Genomic DNA, 19,422 nt, shown 5'->3' on the forward strand with positions numbered 1-19,422 from the left:
CAATCCAGGTTTCTAGATACCAAACCAACCCAGGTTTCTTCGTATCACTATCTCAGTTCTACTCAATATCTAACTCACGTTCAAACTGCTCCAGCCAGCCAACTAACAACCACCATCAAGAGCAAATTACCACACCAATCACAAGTGATCGCATCCTATAATTTATATTTTTAGATTTTTAATTAGTTAATTGGATTAAGATATTGTGCATTGTATATTTTATGTGTTGTGAGCCGCCCCGAGAACTTGGAGAGGGGCGGCATAGAAATCCAATAAATAAATAATAATAAATAAATAAATGCCCTGGCCCAATCAGGTTGCAATTCACACCCAGTGACTCAGCATTAGCATGCTTACATTCTACCTTTTACTTTATATATACATTCTACTTTTTACCTTATATGGTAATGCAATGAAATATCACCCAGCATTGCTAAGCCTGACACATTCGACCTGTGGGCTGCTAGCTTCACACCCCTGATCTAATGTAATACTAGACAACACAGTATCAACAGTAGAGAGCTTCAAATTTCTAGGTTCTATCATATCTCAAGACCTAAAATGGTCACCTAACATCAAAAACATCATCAAAAAAGCACAACAAAGAATGTTCTTTCTGCACCAGCTCAGGAAGCTCAAACTGCCCAAGGAGCTGCTGATACAGTTCTGCAGAGGAATCATTCAGTCTGTCATCTGCACCTCTATAACTGTCTGGTTTGGTGCTGCAACCCAACAGGACCGACACAGACTTCAGAGGATAATCAGAACTGCAGAAAAAGTAATTGCTGCCAACCTGCCTTCCATTGAAGACCTGTATACTGCACAAGTCAAAAAGAGGGCGGGAAAAATATTTACTGACCCCTCACATCCTGGACACAAACTGTTTCAACTCCTACCCTCAAAACGTTGCTACAGAGCACTGCACACCAAGACAACTAGACACAAGAACAGGGGTTTTTTCCCGAACGCCATCACTCTGCTAAACAAATAATTCCCTCAACACTGTCAGACTTTCTACTAAATCTGCACTTCTATTCTACTAGTTTTTCTCATCATTCCTATCACCCATTTCCTCCCATGTTGTTGCTTATATCCTAAGATTTTTATTAATATTGCTTCATTGCTTATTTGACCCCTATGACAATCATTAAGTGCCGTACCATATGATTCTTGACAAATGTATATTTTATTTTATGTGCGCTGAGAGCATATGCACCAAGACAAATTCCTTGTGTGTCCAATCACAATTGGCCAATAAAATTATATTCTATTCTATTCTATCTAATAGAATAAATGCAGTATCCTGAGTGTTCTATCCTGGGCTTTCACAGTTTTAAAATAAAGGAGGAATCCATGCATTGATATTTTCAAATCAATCCTTTTATAGATAAAGTTTCATTTTTACAAGCCAAAGTCATGCATGTGATATAATCTTGGCAAGTTTCTCAATTAGGTAATTAAAATATGTGTCAGGCTTAGCAATGCTGGGTGATATTTCATTGCATTACCATATAAGGTGAAAAGTAGAATGTATATATAAAGCCGCCCCGAGTCTATGGAGAGGGGCGGCATACAAATCTAATAAATAAAATAACAGTTCCGCGGATAGGCTGCTGCCAAAGATCAAAGCTACTTGCATTCCTTCAAGCGATAAAGATTCTCCAGTTTCACAGACTTACTTTTATAGCTTCCCAGGATCTCAGCAGACAGGGCAATTTTTTCTCCAAGGATTCTTAGCAGAATCTAGCAAAGGTTCCAGATCTTCCTTTTCCTCCCCTAAGTCAGACTCTACTGTCATTGGCATATCTGCCACCTCTGGCAGTCCCTAAGGTTCATCCAGGTCTATTTTTTTCTCACTCTCACTTTCTGCATCAGTTGGCAACACCACTGGCCCAGGGTACCAAGATGGGCCTGGCTCATCCTGCTCAGAATCTATCATTACCAGAGTTGGACGAGGAGCATTTACAACACTGACATCATGTGATCACATTTGTGCAACCTTCCCAGCTAGCTTCTGTTATGCCAGGCTTCACGTTACGAGCCCCAATTAAGTCTGAAGTGTAAATTCAAACACACATACTGTTGTAAAGTAAACAAAGAGTCAGTTTATCAAAAGAAAAATATTGTACACACGCACTGTGCTCTCCCACAAACCATGAGCCTGGAATGCTGTGAAAAGCAGAAACAAAAGCAGAGCAGATAAAGGCAGCTGTGAAGACGTCACAGCTATCCCCCTTCAAGAGTCCTCAAGCTGTACTTAACTGTGAAATATTCAAAAAGTCAAATAAATGAATGAATGAATGAATGAATGAATGAATGAATGAATGAATGAATGAATGAATGAATGAATGAATGAATCCTGGAGCAGTCCAAAATCAAACATCACTCGTCTCTCACCAAACGGATAATCTCCCACAGACGCTCTCAGCGGACGCTGGCAATTTATCAGCAGCCTCATTAGCCTAATTGCCCCAGCCACTGGTATCCTTATCTTCTACAGACGCTCTCAGCGGACGCTGGCAATTTATCAGCAGCCTTATTAGCCTAATTGCCCCAGCCACTGGTATCCTTATCTTCTATGATACTTGCACAGTTGTTCCCTTCTTGTCATAAACCTGCACCTGCGAGCATCTATGAATCCCTCTTCCTCATAGTCTAATGATGATGACTCACTAATGAAGTAATTAGCTAATGGGCTGCCTGTAACTACCTCATCATCCGATCCTGCTTCACTCCCAGAGTCTGCCCTTGACACAGAATCTTCACTGTCTGAAGCTGTTGGCAGTAAAACCGGTCTCTGAGAACGTGAGGATTCTCCCAAACCAACACCCACAGTCCTCGGAGCAGGAGCTAGCCCAGAGCCAACCACAACAGCTTCCAGCAAGCAAAGTCAATTGTCAGAGCTGGATTTCCTTAAAGAAGGCATGATCCATTTAACAGATGCAGTGATTTGCATACAAATCTTATTATTATTATTATTATTATTATTATTATTATTATTATTATTAATTAGATTTGTATGCCGCCCCTCTCCGTAGACTCGTGATGGATCCATCACATGATGAGAACATGTGATGGATCTACTGACACTCTGTAGCAAACTAAAAGGTTGTAAAATTGGGTGCCATTTGGTTAATAACCGCCTTGCCATAAACAATCGAAATTGTTGTAACTACCTGCATTGAATTGGTTCCCTAGCATTTTCTTCCCCTCTTAGGTCCACTTCTCCAAATAAGTTACGGGCTTCTTTGGAAATGCTTAGCTATATTTCTACCAGCCTGAGAAGGTCGAATAGCAGCTGTGGGAAAGGTCAGCAGGCTAGAAAAATTACAAATTCCCCTCACCAAGAGGAGAAGCGGGTTACGGAAAACCTTTAAAATATAAACATCAGCTCAGCTGACACCCATTTCTGCCCCCGCCAAAAATACAGGCAAAAACAACAACAGAACAGAAGTTTAAAATTCGAACAATACATGGCAGCGCGAACAAATTTGTAAAGAAAACAAAATAGCAGCAATGCATTTTCCTGTTATTTGTGTGCATAAGTTCTTGCAAATTTCCTTCTATTTCAGTGTTTCTTAACCTCAGCAACTTTAAGGTAGGTGGACAATGCATGCTGCCTGGGGAATTCTGGGAGTTGAAGTCCACCCAATATAATTCCTCACCCAGCTGCGGAATTCTGGGAGTCGTAGTCCACCCAGCTCCAAGTTTCTGGAGTCAAAAAACCCTGTGTACATGATGGATCATTGTCCTATTACTAAGTTGCATAGGAAGAAAAAAAGTACACAGTCAGGAAAGAGGAAGTTGAAAAAAATGGGTTGGCAAGATGCCAAAGACAGAAAATACGGTAAATTACCCAGAGAGGGAAATGGGCCTGTGCTAATTACAGTTCTCATATTTGGGAGGTGGTAAAGTAACACTTCTCCCTATTTGGAAAAGAATATCTAAGAAACAGATTTATTGTAGTTTACACTAACTGGAAATACAGTGGTACCTCTACTTACGAACTTAATCCATTCCGTGACCAGGTTCTTAAGTAGAAAAGTTTGTAAGAAGCAATTTTTCCCATAGGAATCAATGTAAAAGCAAATAATGTGTGCGATTGGGGAAACCACAGGGAGGGTGGAGTCCCTGTTTCCTCCCGGGAGATTCCTAGAGAGGCCGCACAGAGGCTTCTCCCCGCCTTTTCAGGCCCTGTTTCCTCCTTGGAGATTCCTAGAGAGGCCCCACAGAGGCTTCTCCCCGCCTTTTCAGGCCCTGTTTCCTCCTTGGAGATTCCTAGAGAGGCTCCACGGAGGCTTCTCCCTACCTTTTCCGGTTACAGTTTCAGAGGCTCAGGTTTGTAAGTGGAAAATGGTTCTTGAGAAGAGGCAAAAAAATCTTGAACACCGGGTTCTTATGTAGAAAAGTTCGTAAGTAGAGGCATTCTTAGGTAGAGGTACCACTGTAGATCGAGGCCAAGATAGATTTTGAGGAATGACCTACCACAGGTCTCATTCAAGGCTATCCAGAGGGATCAAAATGTCACCACAATCATGTAATAATAATAATTTAATAATAATTTATTAGATTTGTATGCCGCCCCTCTCCGAAGACTCGGGGTGGCTCACAACGATAATAAAACAATGTTACAGTGGAACAAATCTAATATTAAAAGAGAAAAAGACATATAAAACCCTATCATTTAAAACCAAGCAACACATACATACCAAACATAAAGTATAAAAGCCTGGGGAAGGTGTCTCAGTTCCCCCATGCTTGGCAGTATAGGTGGGTCTTGAGTAGCTTACGAAAGACAAGGAGGGTAGGGGCAGTTCTAATTTCCGGGGGGAGTTGATTCCAGAGGTGTAGTGACATGCCTTCTTCTTTTACATACATGTAAACTTGCATCAACCCAACTTTTTGCACGCTTTCCTTATGTATACCTAAACGCACTTTGCAATCAAATAAGGGTTGTAAAATAGCAATGCAAATATAGTTTTGATACTAATGAAAATCCCCCCCCCCACAAGAAATCAGTTATTTGGGAGTAAAATGCAAGCCCAAATTATCATAGATTTTCAACTTATATAGAAGAGAGATACAGAAGTCATTGATATACCCAGACTTGGCTGATGTATAGTGCCAAGTCAAAATTATTTTTATGGAGGCTTGCCAAAACCAACCTTTGAGGCTTGGATTACAAATAATGCTAGTATTATTAGCATACTGCATTTAAGTCTAATAGGATCATAAAACCCTGCAATTTAGCATGGTCTTGTCCATTATAACTTGTGTAATACACACCTACTGTAGATTTTTTAGGTGGGGGAGGGCTGCATTTAGACTGCAGCGGGCTTGCTAGCTTCGCAAGAAAATAAGTCAGAACTAGGACATGGATAAAACTAGGACAGAAAAAAAGTTTTGGTTTAATTTCAAATAGTTAATGCAAATGTTTTTATTTAATAATTTTCCCTTCTCTCGTATGAGAGTTCATTAACACTGGTTTATAGCCTAGTGCAGTGGTTCTCAACCTGGGAGTCGGGACACCTTTGGGGCTTGAACGACTATTTCACAGGGGTCGCCGAAAACAAATTTCCCATGGTGTTAGGAATTAAAGCTTCTATTGTGGTGCCTTGGAACATATTTTTACAATTCGACCAATCAGGCGTTTACAGTGGGGGTGTCCCTCTGACATTCCTGCCAATCAGCTTAAAGCTCTGTTGGGAGAATTGGCGCTAGGCTTATCGTTGAGGGTCACCACAACACTGTATTAAGGGGCCACAGCATTAGAAAGATTGAGAACCCCTACTGTGAATTATATGGTGGGATTATTAGTGGAATTCTAAGTTTTAAAGGAGCAATTCCATGCTTAAAGCAACAGTAAAGCCACAAATTTAAACTTATTATCATGCCATAGTGCTGTTTACAGTTTGTATTCTTGAATTCAAGGAGGAGGGTATATAGCTGGCTGTAAGGGGAAATTTCTTTGGCTGATAGTGTTATTGAATTCAAGGAGGAGGGGATATAGCTGGCTGTAAGGGGAAATTTCATTGACTGATTGCGTTATTGAATTCAGGGAGGAGGGGACTAGATTGGGAAGTATAAAAGGGTCAGAAAAGCCATTTTAAACTGCACTTTCAGAACACAGAGGAAGAGGAGAGGAAAATAGTGGCCCGTGCGCCTGGCGGCGCGCGAATTATATAACTATAAACCAAAATCAGCAAAGTTTGGTAGCAATAGGGGTTCATTTTCTTGCTAAGTACCTGTATTTCAATACATTCTTAAGATGATTGGCTTGGTACAGTGTAACACTTGTTTGGCTGTTGTGTTCCGTAGTACCTTGTGGAACTTGGGGTACTGCCCTCTTTGCATTAGGACATCTAGGTTAGATGGCGAGATCTCTAGATTGCAGTCCTTAGTTTGTAGCTTGCAGGCAGAAGTGGAAAGATTGTCCCAGCCACGTGCTGTAATACAGCCATGTGTGCAGCCTCCACTTCCACAGCGCCCCCCGAGGAGGAGGGCTGTTTGGACAACTGTTGGTTCAGGAAGATTACGTGCAGTTGAACAAAAACATAACAATTTTGGTCTCTCTGTATCCAACTCCTATAATGTTCTTGCGGATTTAAATAGTAAGGATGTTGTAGATATTAGCAAGGCCCCTCAGGCGGAGAATGAGGGGATGTTCAAAGGAGAAGTTGTTGTAAATGAGGAACATAGTGTCACCAAACCAAGTCCAGTTAGTAGAAATAAAGAGAGGACACATGTTCTTGTGGGTGACTCGATTGTCAGAGGTGTTGATTTGGGACAGAGGAAGGATGTGGTGAAGGTGATGAGGTGTCTTCCAGGAGCCACTGCCCACAGGGACAGGAGGCGGATTACAAACATTGTCAGGGCTGTGAGTAAAGGTAATAAAGTTGATGTGGTGGTGCATCTTGGCACAAACGATCTGTCCCAGAGAAATGTTAATGTAGTAAAAAGAGATTTTCAAAGTCTAAGTGTGGAGCTGGGTAAAATAACTGATTCAGTGACTTTCTCAGAGGTGTTACCGGTTTGTGGCCAGGAGGGTAAAACAAGTTGTATCAGAGAGTTTAATGTGTGGTTAAGGCAGTGGTGTAAAGCTGAAGGTTTTGGTTATGTAAGTCATGATGTCAGTAGATGGTCTAATAGGGAGTTGTTTAAGAGGGATGGTTTGCATCCATCATACAGAGGTACCCAGGTGCTCGGTGAGGAATTCAGAGCTTTTTTGGACAGGCATTTAAACTAGGTAAAGGGGACAGAGATGTACCAGATGTGGAGGATTTCTGTCCCCGACCAATGAGGATACATCAGTTTCTGGAAGCTTATGAAAAGGGAGCTGAAAATAAAATAGATGTAGTTGTTGATGATAAGGGGCAAACTAATAATGAAAATAATGTTCTTCGGGTAATGTGCACGAATGCTCGAAGCTTGAGCAACAAGCTCTGTGAGTTAATGGCCATAATATCTAGAGATAATTTGGATCTGGTTGCCATAACTGAGACATGGTTTAAGGATTCCAATGAATGGGAAATATCCATACCAGGATATACACTGTATAGGAAGGATAGAATAGAGAGAAGGGGAGGTGGAGTAGCCATTTATGTTAAAGAAAGTCTAAAAACAATACTAATTCAAAATACATGTAAAGATCTGGAGACCCTCTGGATTTGCATGCAAAATAAAGACGGTTCTGTCATTAGAATTGGGGTGATCTATAGGCCTCCAGGGCAATCTGAGGAACATGACAACAAGATGGTGGATGAGATTACCCTAATGGCAGTAAAGGGAGATATTGTGGTTATGGGTGATTTCAACATGCCTGATGTTGACTGGAATATCCCCAGTGCCCTTACATGCAAAAGTAAGAATATAGTAGAGGCCTTTACAGGAGCAGCTATGGCACAGCTAGTTAAGACACCAACTAGAGGGGAGAATATTCTAGATTTAGTTTTTACAAATGGGAATCGGGTTTCAGAGGTCAAGGTGGGAGAAAATTTAGGTTGCAGCGACCATCTATGTTTGTGGTTTGATGTAAAAACTGATTGTGAGCAATCCTATACTGCAACCAAAGTATTGGATTTCAGAAAAACAAATTTTAATGCAATGGGGGAATATTTAAATAATGAATTAAAGGGGAGGGATAAAATGGCAGGAGCGAGCACCCAGTGGACTGTATTAAAAAAGGCCATCTTAAAAGCCACAAGACTTTATGTAAAGCAAGTAACTAAAGGTAAAAGGAAGAAGAAACCGCTATGGTTTAGCAATGATGTAAGGGCTATAGTCAATGAAAAAAAGGCTGCCTATAGGAGGTATAAAGAGTCTGGAAGTATAGCTGATAGAGAGGTGTATAAAATGAGACAGAAGGAGGCGAAACAGATAATATATGCTGCTAAAGCCTCAAAAGAGGAAGAAATAGCAAAATCTGTAAAGAAGGGGGATAAAACCTTCTTCAGATATATTAGTGATAGGAAGAAGAAAAACTGCAGCATCACAAAGCTTAGTACCGGGAATAATACATGCATTAATGGGAATAAGGAGATCGCTGACCATTTCAATAGCTACTTCTGTTCAGTTTTCTCAAAGGACACCTTACAAAATAATACTATAGAGGGATATAGCATTGCTTCCAGCTGTACGGATTCAGCTCCAGTGATCTTAGAAGCCGATGTCTTAGAAGAACTTGAAAGATTAAAGATAAATAAGGCAATGGGTCCAGATGGCATCCATCCCAGAGTTCTTAAAGAACTCAGATCTGTCATTGCTACCCCCCTGACTGATTTGTTTAACCAATCCCTGTTAACAGGAGATGTTCCTGAGGATTGGAGAATGGCCAGTGTTGTGCCTATCCACAAGAAGGGCAGTAGAGAAGAAGCTGGAAACTACAGGCCAGTTAGCTTGACATCAGTTGTAGTTAAAATGATGGAGACTCTACTCAAAAAGAGGATAAATCAGCATCTAAAAAATAATAACTTATTGGACCCAAATCAGCATGGCTTTACTGAAGGCAAATCGTGTCAGACTAATCTCATTGAGTTCTTTGACTATGTCACAAAGGTGTTGGATCAAGGTGGTGCCGTGAATATTGCCTATCTGGACTTCAGCAAAGCCTTTGATACGGTTCCACATAAAGAGCTGATAGATAAATTAGTGAAGATTGGACTTAATCCCTGGATAGTTCAGTGGATTTCAAGCTGGCTGAAGCATAGACATCAGAGAGTTATTGTTAATGGCGAGTATTCTGAGCAGAGACAGGTTACAAGCGGTGTGCCACAAGGGTCTGTTCTGGGTCCTATTCTTTTTAATATGTTTGTGAGTGACATAGGGGAAGGTTTGGTAGGGAAGGTTTGCCTATTTGCCGATGACTCTAAAGTGTGCAATAGGGTTGATATTCCTGGAGGGGTCTGTAATATGGTAAATGATTTAGCGTTACTAGATAAATGGTCAAAGCAATGGAAACTGCAGTTTAATGTTTCCAAATGTAAAATAATGCACTTGGGGAAAAGGAATCCTAAATCTGAGTATTGCATTGGCAGTTCTGTGTTAGCAAAAACTTCAGAAGAGAAGGATTTAGGGGTAGTGATTTCTGACAGTCTCAAAATGGGTGAGCAGTGTGGTCGGGCAGTAGGAAAGGCAAGTAGGATGCTTGGCTGCATAGCTAGAGGTATAACAAGCAGGAAGAGGGAGATTGTGATCCCCTTATATAGAGCGCTGGTGAGACCACATTTGGAGTACTGTGTTCAGTTCTGGAGACCTCACCTACAAAAAGATATTGACAAAATTGAACGGGTCCAAAGACGGGCTACAAGAATGGTGGAAGGTCTGAAGTATAAAACGTATCAGGAAAGACTTAATGAACTCAATCTGTATAGTCTGGAAGACAGAAGGAAAAGGGGGGACATGATCGAAACATTTAAATATGTTAAAGGGTTAAATAGGGTTCAGGAGGGAAGTGTTTTTAACAGGAAAGTGAACACAAGAACAAGGGGACACAATCTGAAGTTAGTTGGGGGAAAGATCAAAGGCAACATGAGAAAGTATTATTTTACTGAAAGAGTAGTAGATCCTTGGAACAAACTTCCAGCAGACGTGGTTGGTAAATCCACAGTAACCGAATTTAAACATGCCTGGGATAAACATATATCCATTCATTGATCTGTCTATCTGTGTGTGTGCGTGCATGCGCACATTCACGAGTGTGTATGTATGGATACTATATATACTGCTCAAACAAATAAATTCCACAGATTTCACAAAGGTTTGATTTAATTGGAGTTATATGTGTTGTTTAAGTTTTCTCTTTATTTTTTTGACCAGTGTATATAGTACTGTGCAAATGTTTTTGGCAATTGGTCCTCAATGTTGCCCTTTCTTTGTGCTTCTTCAAAAGAGCTTGAAAAATATCTAGAAACCCATTGAAATCTTTGCCTGGGAGAGATAAAGATTGTAAAGTTCTTGTAACTTGTTCCTGTGCTCAGTTTTGTCTTGGTACCTGACCTGTAACATGAAACACTCTTCCATAACCTCACCTTTTAGTAGCAGAGTTTGGCTGTTCCTCACTCAGTTTTAAGTCTCCAACATGGTTGTTTCAGTTTCAGTTAATAATTGTCTTTCAACCTACCTATGAAATGGATGATCATTAGCACCTGCTTGGTATAATTGGTATACCACACACCTGACTCTATTCTTACACAACCCCTGTCTTTGTAGGAGTGAAAGAGAGGGTGTTGTTTTGAAGGCAAAAGACGGTCATACGGAATTCTGAGTTGATCTGGATTTCTTTTTGGTTAGTTTACTTTCGATTTTGCTAATTGATAAAAATAAAGAAATTATTAACACATATTTCTGGAAGGTTGCTTAATTTACAGGATTTTTACACAACTTCCTAACACTCTCCTATTTTCTCCAAAATAAGGCATCCCCTCATAATAAGCCCAATCGGGATTTTGAGTGCATGGCAATAAGGCTGAGGGCTTATTTCAGGGTTCAAAAAAGTATAAGACAGGGTCTTATTTTTGGGGAAACACGATAGGAAGCATTGTATACTTGTACATACTACTGTATACTCGTACATACTATATGAGCATGTATGGAAGCTATATATCCTAGATAGATAAATAGATGGAGGGAGGGAGGGAGGGAGAGAGAAAGAGAGAGAGAGAATACATACTCACTTAGAATCCTTTAGTGAGCCACCAATAAAGAATTCTATTTTATTGTGTGCTATTCTTTTTAAGAACTGACTCATAAAGTAGAAACATTTTAAAGAAGGAAATTACAACACATTCTTGTATTTTTAAACTTATCCCAAGCTGTCTTGAATCTATACAAACTAAAAATCTGTTTAAATCAGGTAGTCCTCGACATACGACAATTGAGCCCCAAATTTCTATTGTTAAGTGAGACATGGGTTAAGTGACTTTTGCCCCATTTCATGACCTTTCTTGCCCGAGTTGTTAAGTGAATCATTGCATTGATAAGTTAGTCACCCCGTTGTTAAGTGACTCTGGTTTCCCCATTGACTTTGCTTATCAGAAGGTCGCAAAAGGTGGTCCACATGATCCCGGAACACAGCAAGTATGTTAAATATGAACCAGATGCCAAGCATCTGGATTTTGATTATGTGATCATGGGGATGCTGCAAAGGTTTTTAACTCTGAAAAATGGTTGTAAGTCACATTTTTCAGTGCTGTTGTAACTGAGCAGTCACTAACTGAACTGTTGTAAGTCGAGGACTACCTGTAAAGGCAAAATACATACTCACAAAGCTACCTTTTTAGCACCTTCTTTATAAAAGAGAAACATTTAAACCAGAAAAGCACAACATGATCTTGAAAAAAGAAAAGAGTTACCCTAAGCTGCCTTGAATCTTTCTACAACCAAAAACCTGTTTAAATTTTAAAATAAATATATAAATAAAAATCTCCTATAGCCACAATTGCTGAACTTTCTTTCAATTTCTTTCCTTTGGGTAATTTTTCTCTCTCTCCACATACCTTCATACAATACAGTACTGTATACCTTCTATTTTCAGTACAATAAAAAGCAATAGAGTATTAATAAGTCATATACAATGAAAATATTCTTAATTCAAAAAATTTCTATATAAATCATTTCTCCTCACTGCCAACATTCTAATTTTGTCAACCAGATATCCAATTATCTTCTAATTAAATTTCACCGTTAATGTTCCTTCAAGTATTTAATACAAACAATATCTCTAACATCTTAAACACTAAGCCGTAATGCCTCCTTCGTCTCTTTATACGTTTTTCTAAAAACTAAAAACCCTTATATAACTTCTATTATTAAACTCTAAGGAAACAAACAAAACAAACAAATTTCAATCTTTTTCCTTCTCCTTGGTGATACAGTATATATTTACTAATTGCCCATTTAAAATTTTACTCCAAATCCAATTAGCATTCAACCAACTAACACTTATTAATTCAGTTCAACATTTCTTACTTTCTTATACTGTCAAATTCTTTCCTTTGAATGCAGGAAATACATACAAACTGGAAGTAAGCAAAATCTCCAAAGGCCAAGCCTTTCCAGAGGGGGCACTTCCCTCCAAATTTGGAGAGAATGGACAATTCGGGGAAGAATTGTCAGGGGTATTTCCTGCTTTCAAGTCTTGAAACATTAGCAAGTGAAGAGCGCAACTTTGCAAAGATGCCTTTTGCAAAGTAAGTGCCTATTCTGTTTTTCCACTAATTTGCTACCGAATGTGTTTACAACCTCATTTCTCTATTTTTAAGGTTGTAGCCTCAGAGGATTGGAGCACTTCCCTTCCTGGGATGCCTGCAAGACCTGGGCAACAACAGCGCCTGTTAGGCTGGAGGAAGATGAAGATGAAGATGAAGGGCAGGACAGGAGATGAGCAAAGCATCAAAATCGGGGGGGGGGGGGAGGAGCTTTACAGAATTGTAGTCCCAAAGCAATTGTTTTGACTCCCCTCGACCAAAGTTTCTCAACCTCATCAAATGTTTAAAGCTTCAAACTTGGTAACTTTAAGACTTGTGGATTCCCAGAAAGCTGGGAGTTGAAGTTCACAAGTTTTAAAGTTGCCAAGTTTTAGATTTATATTATTATTATTATTATTATTATTATTATTATTATTATTATTATTATTATTATGTCAATACAACACAGCAAACGAGATCACTATGCTGGATTTCGTATTTCATCACCAGGCGGGCACTTCCCAAGCACCTAGGACTGCGTGATGTAGCGGCGAATTCTGTTTGCCGATCCCAGTAAAGCGGCCTTTTCCAATTGATACATGGAGATTTTGTCAATTCCAGTGGTTTTCAAATGTCCGCTGAGATCCTTTGGCACTGCGCCCAACGTGCCAAGTACCACTGGGATCACTTTCACTGGCTTATGCCAGAGTCGTTGCAGCTCAATTTTTAGATCTTCGTATTTCACTAATTTCTCTAGCTGCTTCTCCTCAATTCTGCTGTCCCCTGGGATTGCGATGTCGATGATCCATACTTTCTTTTTCTCCACAATCAAGTTGTCTGGTGTGTTATGCTTCAGAATTCGGTCAGTCTGAAGTCGGAAGTCCCAAGTTTTGCTTGCTCATTTTCGACCACTTTTTCGGGCTTATGATCACACCAGTTCTTTGCCACTGGTAAATGGTAGCTCTGGCACAGGTTCCAGTGGATCATCTGTGCCACAGCATCATGTCTATGCTTGTTGTTATTATTATTATTATTATTATTATTATTATTATTATTATTATTATTATTTAGACCTGTATGCCACCCCTCTCCGAGGACATGGAGGGGCTCACAACATGCAATGCAAAACAATGTGCATACAAGTCTAATAGATAAAACAGTAAACTAAAAATCCCATTATGTTAAAAATCAGTCAATCTACTCAATCACATCCACACATAACATTTAACGGTCAGAGAAAAATGGGGCATGGTCTAGCTGCCCCATGCATAATGACATAGATGGGTCTTTAGGGTCTTGCGAAAGGTGAGGAGGGTGGAGGCAGTGCGAATCTCTGGAAAGAGCTGATTCCAGAGGGCCGGGGCCGCCACAGAGAAGGCTCTTCCCCTAGCCCCCCCCCCCCCAGACAACATTGTCTGGTCGACGGGACCTGGAGAAGGCCAACTTTGTGGGACCTTATCGGCCGCTGTGATTTCTGCGGCAGAAAGCGGACCCGTAAGTAATCTGGTCCGATGCCATGTAGGGCCTTATAAGTCATCACCAACACTTTGAATTGTGTCCAGAAACCAATCGGCAGCCAATGCAGGCCACAGTGTGTTGGAGTGACATGGGTGTATCTGGGGAGACCCATGACGGCTCCTAAGGCCACGTTCTTTGCCCTTGCTCGGCTCTAGCATGAATCTGTTTACCAGTCAGCTGATTTACGGCTAATGTGGAGGCTCTGGGAGGGCATTTTCAGCCTCCGGAGGACCTCCAGGTGACAGGAAAGTGCATTTTTTCCCTCCCTAGGCTCCACAAAAGCCTCTGGAGCCTGAGGAGGGTTGAAAAACTGGTCTATCAGGCCCACCAGATGTTGGGAATGGGGGGGGCATGGGGGATATTGATTTATGGATCTGAGCATACACGTGCATGCCATAGCACCCATGCTTGGACTTTCGGTGCACGATAAAAAAAAAGGTTCGTCATCATTGCCCTGGCGAACCTTTTTCTCCTCGGGTGCCAAAAGAGCATGGGCAGGCGCTATCGCACGTACGCAAGTGTTAACACCTATAATTCAATGCCTGGGGACGGGCAAAAAGAGCTTCCCCCACCCCTCTGGAGGCCGCAAATGGCCTGTTTCCCAACTTCTGGTGGGCCCAGTAGGATCACGTTTTGCCTTCCCCAAGCTCCAAAGGAGCTTGGGGAGGGTAAAAACACCCTCTCCCATCCCTCTAGAGGCTCTCTGGAAGCCAAAAGTGCCCTCCCCGAGCCTCTGTGCAAATTAAAAATCAGCTGGCTGGCACACACATGCACATTGGAGGTGAGCTAACGCAACAACTCACGTGCCAGCAAATGTAGCTCCATGTGCCACCTGTGGCACCCGTGCCATAGGTTCACCATCACTGCCCTATACCATTTCAGACCAATGGCAGTCTAATCTCTCTTTGAAAGTCTCAAATGTTTGAACTCTCACAACCTCCACGGGCAAGCTGTTCCACTGGTTGATCGCTCTCACCCAAGTTTGGGGACCCCCTGGTTTAAAGAGATGGCGAAACTCCAGTACTTGAGATGGAAGATGACCAAGGAGAGATTCAAGCTGGAAGTGAGGATAAACTTTCTGACGGTGAGAGCGATTAACCTGTGGAACAGCTTGCCAGCGGAGATTGAGAGAGCACCAACTCATCATCATCATCACAGTGTAAATTATATGGAGGAATTATTAGTGGAATTCTAAGTTTTAAAGGCGCAATTCCCTGCATAAAGCAATAGTAAAGTCACAAATTTAAATTTATTATCATGCCATTCATTGTGCATGTGTGTGCATGCACACACAAGTATGTATTAATATGTCACAAGTATGTATTAATATGTATGGTCTAACATATAACAACAATAACAATGCAATGCAAACCAGAGCCGACAGCTGGCGCAATAAAGCTTTGCATGGGCAGTTCTTCGATAAGAGAAGATAAGAAGGAAAAGTTGATAAGGAGAAGACCTGGTTATGGCTCAATAACGGAGCACTGAAGAAGGAGACAGAAGGTTTGATTCTTGCAGCCCAGGAACAAGCAATCGGAACAAATGCAATCAAGGCCAGGATTGAAAAATCTGCTGATGAACCAAAATGCAGACTTTGCAAGGAAGCTGATGAAACAGTTTATCACATCCTCAGCGGCTGCAAGAAAATCGCAAAGATGGACTACAAACAGAGGCACAACTACGTGGCTCAGATTTTCCATTGGAACCCGTGCCACAACTACCATCTACCAGTGGTAAAGAACTGGTGGGATCATAAACCTGAGAAAGTAGTTGAAAGCAAACATGCCAAAATACTTTGGGACTTTCGAATTCAAACTGACAAGGTTTTAAAACACAACACACTAGACCTCACGATTGTGGAAAATAAAAAATTGTGGATCATGTTGCCATACCAGCTGAATTGATGAAAAACAACAAGAAAAACCTAGCCGATATCAGGATCTTAAAATCGAACTACGACGACTCTGGCATAAACCAGTACAGGTGGTCCCAGTAGTAATTGGCACACTGGGTGCTATGCCAAAAGACCTCAGGTGGCATTTGAAAAAAATAAACATTGACAAAATCACATTCTGTCAGTTGGATCTGCGCATATCATACGAAAATACATCACACAGTCCTGGATGCTTGGGAAGTGTTCGACTTGTGATATTGTGATACGAAGCCCAGCATATAAATCTCCTTTGCTATTACTGGTTTTTGTGAATAAAATAACAACAACAAGAACAATAAAAGAGTTAGAAGGGACCTTGGAGGTCTTCTAGTCCAACCCCCTGCTTAGGCAGGAAACCCTACATTACTTCAGACAAATGGTTATCCAACATCTTCTTTAAAAATGCCAGTGTTGGAGCATTCACAACTTCTGGAGGCAAGCTGTTCCACGGATTAATTATTCTAACTCTCAAAATCTTTTTCCTTATTTCTAAGATACTTCTCTCCCTATTTAGTTCCCCACCACCACCCATTGCTTGCAACCTTCAAAGAGAGACTGGACTGCCATCTGTCTCAAATGGGGCAGGAACTCCTGCTTCAGCAGGGGGTTGGACTAGATGACCTACAAGGTCCCTTCTAATAACAAATCTATTGGTAAATCTAAATCTAAGTAGCAGCCCTCTCTCTCAAACCAAAGCAGGACATTGATTCCCCTTCCAATTTTAACCAGGCTAAACCAAAGTTAGGAAAAGAGCTCGCTCTTAAACCCTGACCTATACATAAGCTTGCTCCTTATAATTAAAACCTAGTAAGGTTTAGCCAGCCTTCAGCGGTCTTTGATCAGTTACTAGCTCTCCTTAGGCATCTCTCTCCCATAAAAGAGAGAAGACTTTACATTTTGACCCTGCAGCTTAAAGACATGGGAATCCCACCAGAAAACCGAAAAGCTCACCTGTACAAAGAAAAAAAATGTTTGTTTGTTTGTTTGCTAGGTTTCTAAGCTGCCCAACTCCTGGGCTCTGGGCATTGTACAACAATTTAAAAACAATTTAAAATTCAATGGTGAAAAAAGTAAGGTTCTACATTTAGTCAAGAAAAACAAAACACACAGGTACAGTATATATGTGGTACCTTGCTCAATAGTAGTAACTGTGAGAGGGAAGTTGGAGTCCTAGTGGACAACCATTTATATTATGAGCCAGCAGTGTGCAGCAGGTGCCAAAAAAGCCAACACCCTTTAGGCTGCATTAACAGAGGTATAGAATCAAGATAATGTGAAGCGTTAATACCACTTTATAAGGCCTTGGTAAGGCCACACTTGGAATACTGCATTCAGTTTTGGTCGCCATGATGCTAAAGGGATGTTGAGACTCTAGAAAAAGTGCAGAGATGATTAGGGGACTGGAGGCTAAAACATATGAAGAACAGTTGCAGGAACTGAAAAGAAGGACCAGGGGAGACATGATAGCAGTGTTCCAATATCTCAGGGGTTGCCACAAAGAAGGAGTCAACCTATTCTCCAAAGCACCTGAGCGTAGAACAAGAAGCAATGGATGGAAACTAAACAAGGAGAGAAGGAACTTAGAACTAAGGAGAAATTTTCTGACAATCAGAAGAGTTGATCAGTGGAACAGCTTGCCTCCAGAAGTTGTGAATGCCCCAACCCTGGAAGTTTTTAAGCAGATGCTGGATAACCATCTGTCTGAAGTAGTGTAGAGTTTCCTGCCTAAGCAGGGGGTTGGACTAGAAGACCTCCAACAACTCTGTTGTTGTTGTTGTTGTTGTTGTGATTGTTATTAAAAATAATCCAAAACAATTAAAACCTCTAAAGATAAATTAGGGGTTTTATAAAATTATACTGCTCAAAAAAAATAAAGGGAACACTCAAAGAACCCATCTTAGATCTGAATGAATGAAATATTCTCACTGAATACTTCGTTCTGTACAAAGTTGAATGTGCTGACAACATATGAAATCGATTGTCAATCTGTGTTGCTTCCTAAGTGGACAGTTTGATTTCATAGAAGTTTGATTAACTTGGAGTTATATGGTGTAGTTTAAGTGTTCCCTTTATTTTTATTTTTATTTTTTGAACAGTGTACAGTATAAATATACATTTATATGCCATCCCCGGGGAGGGGCGGACTATAAATCCAACTAATAAATAATAAGTAAAGAAATAAAATCCGGGGAAGGGGCGGGGGAGAGAGGCGGATTCAGTCTCAGATACTCACGTCTTCCGTCGTCGAAGATGCTCCCGGTGGAGAAGAGAGAGAGGTCGGAAGACCCTCGCCGGGTCCGTTCCTACGTTACCCCGAGTTGAACACGCGTCGAGGGAGGGGGAAAAAAGGCAAAGCGCAAGAATCGCAATCTCCGTTTGGCACCACTCGGGTTCCCCACCCTGAATGGGGGGACGACTTTCCGAGAACGATGTGTGCGTGTTTGTTGCGGGAGGAGGAAATTGGGAAAGAGGAGGAGGAGGAGGAAGAGTGGGAAGGAAAGAAAGCGCGAACGTCGAGCCAAGGTCCTCGGTGAGGAAAAACAAAAACTTTTATTAACCGTTTTCCCCCTTTTCCCGTAAATATTGCGGGGATAAGTTACACGGAGCTCCTCCTATCTTCCTCCTCCTCCCCCCATCCCTCCACCCCGGTCCCAGCTTGTGTGTCTGAACCCTCCCAACTTCAGCGGAAACCGCGGAGGAACTGCCATTGCGAAAGTTGGTCTTCCACCGCTTTTCCTGGAGGCCCCGAAGCTTGCTTGGAAGGATCGACTCGGGACTCTGTAAGAGCCGCCGCTAAAGGTTGGCCTGGAAACTCCCCGCGAGTTTGAAACAGGCTCCTCTTCGAAGCCAATTATTATTATTATTATTTTATTTTTTTCTAATCGCGGAGCGATTTGTTTCTCGCTTTTAAAAGTGAAGGTCCCGGATTTTTCTTTCTTTTCTTTCTAAAGCGTTTCGTTCTCCGTTGCTTCCGCTTGTTTGAAATATTTATTTTGGACACAAGATGAGTTTTCCCCCCTGATAAAACCAGTGTTTCCCAACCTTGGCAACTTAAAGATATTTGGACTTCAACTGGGGAATTCTGGGAGTTGAAGTCCAAATATCTTTAAGTTGCCAAGGTTGGGAAACTCTCTGCTAAACAATTAATTCCCTCAACACTTCAAACTATTTACTAAGTCGGCACTACTATTACTACTAGTTTTTTCTCATCATTCCTATCACCCATTTCCCATTTTTATTAATATGGATTGTTTCCTCGTTGCTTATTTGATCTCTATGACAACCATT

The 19,422-nt window shown here is 41.1% G+C and overlaps 1 protein-coding gene across 1 annotated transcript in view; it reads right to left on the reverse strand.

Annotated features, from left to right (window-relative positions):
• The window catches only part of OSMR (oncostatin M receptor), a 76,760-nt gene extending 57,992 nt beyond the window's left edge, over positions 1-18,768 (reverse strand). Inside the window, exon 1 of the mRNA XM_070743421.1 lies at positions 18,368-18,768. The gene's annotated coding sequence lies outside the window, so the exon portion shown is untranslated. The remainder of the gene's footprint in view (positions 1-18,367) is intronic.
• Positions 18,769-19,422: the final 654 nt, after the last annotated feature.

The sequence above is a fragment of the Erythrolamprus reginae genome, chromosome 2 (genome assembly GCF_031021105.1).
Source record: "Erythrolamprus reginae isolate rEryReg1 chromosome 2, rEryReg1.hap1, whole genome shotgun sequence".
NCBI classification, from domain to species: domain Eukaryota; kingdom Metazoa; phylum Chordata; class Lepidosauria; order Squamata; family Dipsadidae; genus Erythrolamprus; species Erythrolamprus reginae.